The following is a 9,056-nucleotide window of genomic DNA, read 5'->3' as shown; positions in this document are numbered from 1 at the left end:
CTTTCCCTTGCATTCTCTTAACGCTATTTAGATGCAAACTGCTCTTCTCAACTCGCTAACTGCCCAACTTTCTACCCACACCGATCCACGTGATGTCCAACTTCCTAACGCAAGATTAACTGGCATCCTTAGTCTTGCACGCCTTCCACTGCTAAGCTTAAGGGAGTTCGTGTGTGTTAGCTCCTCCGTATGACTTAGAGCCGGTTTCACAGTCCAACACAGCGTCTTCGTAACAGCCCGAACCAAACTACAGAATCCCATACAATCCAAAATGGGGAGGTATTCGATGCCACACTAAATACACAAGACTTTTCCTGTATAGTTTCATCAGATTTGTGAACTTAAATATAAACACCAGACACTATACAAGGAAATTTCGAAGGCTCTGGTATTGGTTTGGGAGCTTACTAACCCATCATGGGGAACTGTGAAACTATCAGGATGGTGATGTGACGAAAACTGACAGCTTGTAGGCGTCGATTATGGGTATGATAAATTGACATAGAGACAGACAGAAAGACAGAGAGGTAGGTAGATAGATTGACACTCTGATAAATAAATAGACAAAAAGATAGATAGATAGATATAAATACACATAGATAGATAAAAAAAAGACAGACAGATAGTTCGAAAAACATTTGCATAGGAGAAAAAGAGAAAGTAGCAGGGTAAGGCAGATACAGAGAGAGAGAGAGAGAGAGCAACAGGAAAAGGAAAGAGAAGTGAGGAGGTGGCGAAGAGTATTTGATGCGAGACCTCTTGACCTACTCTCTCTCTCTCTCTCTCTTTCTCCACTGCCAGTATTCGCTCCCACACAATCACCGCCTTAATTAGTTTCCTTGCCTGCCATAATGTCTCATCTGGAGGTAATTTTCACTAGTTTCGGAGGCTCTAATTTAGCTCTTTGTGTCCTTAATATTATCATGTTTCGTCCTAGTATAATACGCCCGTCGGAAGTTCCTCCTATTTATTATATATGTCCTGACGATAGCCTTAGTTACTTGTATGTCTGGTTTAGCTACATATAAAGCCTGGAACTGGCTCTTCAGGTTCAACCCTTAGAGTCCACACATTAGGTTCGAGTTCATTCCTTGTTCAATGTGTTTCGTTGGTGGATAATGTATTTGTTGGTAATTATTTCTCTCTCCCTTTGCCCAGCGGCTTAATAACGTTCGAACTTTGCCTTTTTCTGACTTTGCTTCCACTGCAACAACGCACAAGTTTTGGAAAAGACCGATTATTTCGCCTAAAGAGTTAAAAACACCAAAGATGGAAAGAGATATGAAAATAATAACAGGAGTAGTAGTAGTAGCAATAGCAGTAGTAGTAGTAGTAGTAGTAGTAGTAGTAGTAGGAGGAGGAGGAGGAGGAGGAGGAGGAGGAGGTGGAGGTGGAGGAGGAGGAGGAGGAGGAAAAGGAGGAGGAGGAGGAGGAGGAGGAGGAGGTAGTTGGTAGTAATAGTAAGAGTAAGACTACTACCAAGGATGATGATGATGATGATGATGGTAATAATAATAACAATAATAATAATAATAATAATAATAATAATAATAATAATAATAATAATAATAATAATAATAATAATAATAATAATAATAATAATAATAATAATAATAATAATAATAATAATAATAATAATAATAATAATAATAATAATAATAAAGTATTAGTAGTGTTGAAAAAAGAGATTTATCTTGTTCCTAATTTTCCTGTCGTCTCGTTGAAGCATTTGTGAATTTCAGATTCTCTCTCTCTCTCTCTCTCTCTCTCTCTCTCTCTCTCTCTCTCCCAATAAATAGCAGGCGTTATATAAATATTTGATTCTAATCTGCATCAAAGACCCTAATTGGATATTATCGCCGAGACAAATTAGAGGGAAAAAAGTTTTAAAAAGTTGGCGTATTTTTTAACTTTATAATCGTCTTGGCTAACTATACTTGCCATTATTATTACTATTATTATTATTTTATTATTATTGGTAGTAGTAGTAGTAGTAGTAGTAGTAGTAGCAGTAACAGTAGTAGTTGTAGTAATAGCAGTAGTAGTAGTATAAGTAGAAGTTGTAGTAATAGTAGTAGTAGTAGTAGTAGTAGTAGTAGTAGTAGTAGTAGTAGTAGTAGTAGTAGTAGTAGTAGTAGTAGTAGAAGTATCATCATCAATATTATTATTATCATTATTTCCTTTATTGTAAACGGATTGATTCTTCTTCCTCCTTTAAAAAAAAATTCCTTTGTTTTCCCTTTTTCCCTTTACTTCCCTATTCTGTGTACAACTTCCTCCCCCTAGTTCCCCTCCCCTCCTCTCCTCCTCTTCCTCTACCTGTGATTCCCTCCTCCCCGCATTCCGTCACTCCCGCCCCGCCATTCCCGCCCGCCGTTCCCCCCGCGACCTTCCAAAAGAAATAAAGGAAAGGAGGCGAGTCCGCGAAAACCTCGAGTAAACAAAAGGAGGAGTTTTCGGCGATCCTCCACCTCGGCCTGAGCGTGATGACATTCCGGCGTCAGCGAGGCCGAATTTGCTCCGTAAACTATTGAGGGGAAGTTAAGATGAGGGGTTCAAGAGGAGGAGGAGGAGGAGGAGGAGGAGGAGGAGAGAGGTTATGAGTGGGATAAGATTAAAAAAACTGAAAAGGGAGATAGGACGATAAGAGGAGAAATCACAAGGGCCGTGGAGAAGGAGGAGGAGGAGGAGGAGAAAGAAGTAGACAAGGAAGAGAAAAAGGAGAACGAGGTGAAACTGAATTAAAATATAACAGCAAAAAGAAGAAAAACAATAAAAAGAAGAGAAGAAGAGGACGAAAAGGGGGAAAAAAATGCGCAATAAGAAATGGCAAAAAATAGTTATATGCCTTTTTTTAAACACAAATTTTTGCTTTACTGGACTTGTAATGAAAAGAATATTACCAACCTGTGCGTGTGTGTGAATGAAGGGACTTTCAGAGTATAAATAGAGGTTACCACTGACCTAATCGCTCTCTCAGTCTGAAATCAAATCGCTTCCCACAGACAGAGTAACCGTAGATAGCACAGTGGCCCCATCTACATAGAAACAGCTTTGAGAGTCGCCCAGTAATAACATAAACCGTGTACTATAGCTCTCTGATGGCCTGAAAGTTGCGTGAGGTTAGCGCAAGAAGCAAGACTGACCTGGTATGGTATTTAAAAAGAGAAGGTATGTGTAGAAATGGAGGTACAGGGAAGGAGATAGGGAAACCGAGGAAGAGGTGGATAAACTATGCAAAAGGAAGAAATGAGAGACAAAATATCACTGAGGAGGAGGAGAAGGAGGAAAAATATAATAAAAAAGGAGAAGTAGAAGGAGAAAAGGGAAGAGGGAAAGAAGGAGGATTACTAGAAAGGAGGAAGGAGGAGGCGAAGATGGTGTTAGCAGAAGGGACAGGTGGACCGAACAGGTGGTGGGTGGAGAGGGAAATGCACTGAACAAGGAATTAAAACCAGGCCGAAGCGGAGGAGGCTCATAGACAACATCGACCCGGTTAAACTTGGGAAAATATTGCCGAGGAGAAGAGGAAGAAATACACTCGCTCCAAAAACTATCGGTGCCCGGGGTGAGCGGCGACCTTCGAGGGGAGAGGAACCATGGCCCGTATTTCCAAACTTCTCGGGGCGTTCACACACACACACACACACACACACACACACACACACACACACACACACACACACACACACACACACACACACACACACACACACACACACACACACACACACACACACACACACACTTGATAAGGTTTTCGTGGAGGTTCTGGGTATTTCCGTGGGTAGTTTTATGAGCCTAGTGATTGTCTGACCATTCTTCTATATCATGAATCCAAAAAACACTCATTAGGACCCGACTGACCTCCTCTTTCGGCCTTTGAAAATAGTTGATGTGAGAGGCGGCAGCGTCTGAGAATATCGACCCAAACAACCTTATCACGTGAGGCAAAATAACGACCCCTACGAAAATCAGCGCAGTACTAACTCGTGAAAATAATACTAAATGAACATGCACGAGTAAATAGTAATCATAAAAAGCAATGCGATTATGGGCCGCGTAATAATGCGGGCAGGTAATGAAAAGGGCGTTCAATCAAGCGTAGTCAGCCAGAAAAAAGCAGCGCGGTAAACTTTTGAAAATAATATTGTTTGGAAATATACGAGGTAATATTTCTGCGAGGCCAGGACTAGGGAATGGGCCGCGCCATGATGAACCAATATAATGAAAAATAAAGTAATCAGGTGTTGCTGGCGATAGACAAAGGCGACTAACTAACTTTTGAAAATATATACGAGGGAGGGAATATTCATGAGAGGCCAGGGCGAAATAGGCCACGCAGTGATGGACCAATACAAGGAAAAATAATGAGATCTTGGCAGCGATGCATAGAGGAACCTGACCCCGTGTGAGGCGTGTCTGGGCACCTTTTTAAAGGGAGTAGTGGTGCCGGTCTTACGTTGTTGTTAAACTGTATAGGTTTGTCTCCTATACTATAGAAAGTCACACACACACACACACACACACACACACACCTGACTTAATCTAAGATCCAACTCGACTTTTATTATGTTATTTATTATGTATAATTCCTGTGTTTTATGTAGTATTTATGTATAGTATATTAAAAGATATGGTTGAGGGCCACAGTCATCGGCGTTCCGGCAGGGGCCGATGAATTGCAATGCGAACAATCTAACCAATTGTTCCCATCGTAACTCCCTTCCGGATGGAGGCCCACAAAAACACACACACACACACACACACACACACACACACACACACACACAGATAGGGAGCTCTAAACATCGTCACTTCCCTTTCCCAACCCGCACATCGAACTGACTTCCATTTAAAAATTACAAGTGTTGGAAATGCACGGATGAATATTGATAATCACGACAAAACGAGGACAATAAAGACCCGTGCACGAAGTTTTGTGAGGAATGGAAGGCTGTCTTGGGTGAGGGATGGGCGGGGAAAAATAATGGACAGCGGTACGTGTTGCATAGTATCAAGTATAGTTATGGACGTGGAATCTGTAACCGTGGAATACGTGGCCCACAGGAAGACATAATCAATATAAAGCATTGTGTGTGTATTACTATCATAGTGGTTATCGGGTAGCTTCCTCTCCCCTCACTCCGGTGTGTGAGATAAGAGATTAAGCTAAAACGGAAACCGGTCTTTCTTATACGTGCGATTGACTTACATGTTCAGGTTTTAGAGAGGAAAAATACGGTTGATTTACATGTTTTAGATAATAATAATACGACTGATTTACACGTTTTAGGGAAGAAAAATACAATTGATTTACATGTTCAGGCTTTTGAAGAGAAAAACCGGTGTGGACGGCGTGTTTAATATATACGTTAAATCTTCCTGACAGCCAAAAGTATCAGGAGCACTGCACTGGCCACAGCCGCGGGAAATTGTGAGTGAGCAATAAGGCAGAACACAGGCGAGCTATCCGCCTTATAGGGGCGTGTATCGACGTTTAGTGTCGTCAGGGTGGGAAGGCAAGTCACGGCGCATTAAGGCAATGTTAATGGTGTGTCATCCCCGTCATTTAGTCCGCCACATGTTGTTACTGGCCCTCTTGTCGCACACGTGAGGAAACGATAGCCAAGTGATCAGACGTAAAACTATAACCTATCGGAAATAAGATGTACATTGGTGATTATTGCTATTGGTTTTGTTGGGAAAGTTTATAGCGTTAATGGCTTTGCTGTCGCACACATGAAGAAACGATAGCCTAGTCATCAGACTCAAGAATATAACCTATCGCAAACAAGATGTGCATTAGCGATTACTGTCCCGGCGAGGAGCGGAGGCCAGGTTGTGTCAGGCTGGGGTTTGTGGGGTAAGTTTAGTGAGCGGTACACTTGGCAACACTGACAGGAAGACTCAAACGTTATAGACAGCGAACAAACAAGTGTATTACAACATTTATTATCCCGGCGAGGAGGTAAGTCCTAGTGCATCAGTCTTAATTATAATGCGTCAATTAGTGTGTGTGTGTGTGTGTGTGTGTGTGTGTGTGTGTGTGAGCAGCTCCCTCACCTGTGGATCACACTGACCTTTACCAGCAACACAGATTCTTCAGTCGACTTGTCAACTTTCCTTCTTCATTTCTTTCGTTTAAGAGTCACTAATCTTCCTCCCGCACTGTCTCTCTTCCCTCTCAAAAAGTCTCAGTATCACTCCTCCTCCTCCTTTACCCACTCCTCCTCCTCCCCCTCCTCCTCCTTCTCCTCGTTCCCCTATGTACTCTTTTCCAGGCTCAAGTCTCGCGCTCTTTTCCTTCCTTCTACTTTTCTTTAGTCAAACGAAAAGTGCAGCGCCATGGGTAACAGGGATGGTGGTGGAGGTGGTGGCGGTGGTGATGAAGGCGGAGCGGTGGTGGTGGCACGGGCACACGCGGGAGTCTAGTGCCCCGGGGAGTGAGGGAGCTGAGCGAGGGTCATGCCGCGAGGTGCCAGCGCGCACGGCACCCTCCCAGCAACGGCACTGTGGCACTGAGCTCGACGGTGCCTCGGAGCCTCGACCTGACTCGGCAAGGTGGCCACACGCGCACTGCCCCGCCCCGCCCCGCCCCACCCCGCCGTGGAACCCAGCCTGCTGCCTTGTGCCCCGCCCCGCCCCGCCCTAAGCCACCTTCAACGTGCTCCCCTGCCTGCTCGCCTATGCTACCCGTCCCATCCCCGCCCCGTCCGCCCCGCCCCGCTCCGCCCCGCTGCGACACGGAACCCAGCCTCACCTTCCTCCTGGCCCCGTCCCAAACAACTTTCTCCGTACTCACCTGTCTGTCCGCTTATGCTACCTGTCCCTCCTCGTACCGCCCCACCCCGCCCCGCCCCGCCATACTTCGCCCCGCCGCGACACGGAACCCAGCTTCACCTCGCGCCTGGCCCCTGTCCCAAACAACTTTCTCCGTACTCACCTGTCTGTCCGCTTATGCTACCTGGCCCTCCTCGTACCGCCCCACCCCGCCCCGCCCCGCCATACTCCGCCCCGCCGCGACACGGAACCCAGCTTCACCTCGCGCCTGGCCCCGTCCCAAACAACTTTCTCCGTACCCATCTGTCTGTCCGCTTATGCTACCTGTCCCTCCTCGTACCGCCCCGCCATACTCCGCCCCGCCGCGACACGGAACCCAGCTTCACCTCGCGTCTGGCCCCGTCCCAAACAACTTTCTCCGTACCCATCTGTCTGTCCGCTTATTTTATCTTTCCTTCCTCGCCCAGCCCCGTCCCACTCGCCCCGCCCCGCACACTGCTACAATATGTTCTAAGCCTTCACCACCATTACAGAAAGAAAGATAACACCACCTGCAGCACCATCAACACCACACTATGACAATATGCTTAAGCCTTCACCACCATCACCACCACCCCACAAGGAAAACATCACCACCTGCATCAGTACCAACACCACACTGCTACAATATGTTCAGAGCCTTCACCACCATACCCACCACCACTGCAGCACCATCATCACTACCAATACCGGTTCTATCACACTTGTTTACTTCCTCCCCCCACCGCCCCCACGCTTCCGTCACTCTTTCACGCACCTGTACACTCACGCTCATTAACCAGGTGCTCAAGCCATTAATCCCTATATATACCAGGTGTTCAATCTTTATAGTAGACGCACGCATGCAAGCACACGTGCATCACACACACACACACACACACACACACACACACACACACACACACACACACACACACACACACACACACACACACGACGGAAACCAAACAAAGCGTAGCAACAAAATATATGTATAAGAAAAAATCTCTCTCTCTCTCTCTTTCAAGAAAGGAGACAAAAAGTACCAGGTAATTACAGGCCCATTAGTCTAACTTCGGTTGTAGGTAAGCTACTTGAGGGCATAATTAGAGACAAAATTGTGAATTACCTTGAAAGCCACTCATTGATTGGGGACTCACAACATGGCTTCCGAAACAAAAGATCCTGCCTATCAAACCTATTAACCTTTTATAACGACCTCTTCACTGTTTATGACGTAACCAAATCACTGGACGTAGTCTATCTTGATTTCAGAAAGCGTTTGATAAAGTCCCGCATCATAAATTACTTTACAAATTAAAGCAAATAGGTATTGACGGTCAAGTAAACCAATGGATCGCGAATTGGTTGAGCAACAGACAACAAAGAGTAGTGATCGACGGATTTAACTCAGAGTGGGCGCCTGTCACTAGTGGCGTCCTCAGGGCTCGGTCCTTGGCCCAGTGCTCTTCATTATTTACATCAACGACGTGGATGTTGGACTCAATAACCGCATTAGTAAATTTGCAGACGACACAAAGATTGGCAACTCGGTTCTCACTGACGAAGACAGGCAAGCCTCCAAGAGGATTTGCACAAAATTTCAGCTTGGTCGGATAGATGGAGATGCCCTTTAACGTAGACAAGTGCCAGGTCCTTCAAGTTGGAACGAGGAATAAGAAGTTCGAATACGAAATGCGCGGCGTTAAACTCAAAAGCGTTCAATGCGTCAAAGACTTGGGGTCAAAATCGCGTCAAACCTCAAATTCTCACAGCAATGCATCGATGCAGCAAATAAAGCGAACAGAATGTTGGGCTTCATTAAAAGAAACTTTGTATTCAAGAATAAAGATGTAATACTCCTGCTCTACAACAGTTTAGTCAGACCCCACTTGGAATATGCGGTACAGTTTTGGTCTCCCACCATGCAAAGGATATTGCTAAATTAGAAGGTGTTCAGCGTCGGGCAACGAAAATGATCCTTCCTTGCGCAACAAATCCTACGAAGAAAGGCTTTCACCCTTAACATGTTCTCTCTTGAGAAACGTCGCATACGAGGAAAACTGATCGAATGTTTTAAAATACTTAATGGTTTCACGAATGTAGACAGATCAACATTGTTTATGATCGATGACACTTTGCGCACGAGGAACAATGGCGTAAAACTCAGATGTAGACAAGTAAATTCAGACTGCACCAAATTTTCTTCACCAACGTTGTAAAGGAGAATGGAATAAGCTTCCACCGTCAGTGGT

At 45.0% G+C, this 9,056-nt stretch overlaps 1 protein-coding gene across 2 annotated transcripts in view; it reads right to left on the bottom strand.

Moving 5' to 3' along the window:
- The window catches only part of LOC127005352 (metabotropic glutamate receptor-like), a gene marked incomplete in the record, with an annotated part of 158,291 nt that extends 151,631 nt beyond the window's left edge, over positions 1–6,660 (bottom strand). Inside the window, 1 exon segment of one of the 2 annotated variants that reach the window (XM_050874130.1) lies at positions 6,067–6,660. 2 annotated transcript variants of the gene reach the window in all.
- Positions 6,661–9,056: the final 2,396 nt, after the last annotated feature.

The sequence above is a fragment of the Eriocheir sinensis genome, chromosome 30 (assembly GCF_024679095.1).
Source record: "Eriocheir sinensis breed Jianghai 21 chromosome 30, ASM2467909v1, whole genome shotgun sequence".
Lineage (NCBI taxonomy): Eukaryota > Metazoa > Arthropoda > Malacostraca > Decapoda > Varunidae > Eriocheir > Eriocheir sinensis.
Note: the sequence above shows the minus strand (reverse complement) of the source record. Positions and strands in the feature narration are given on the sequence as shown.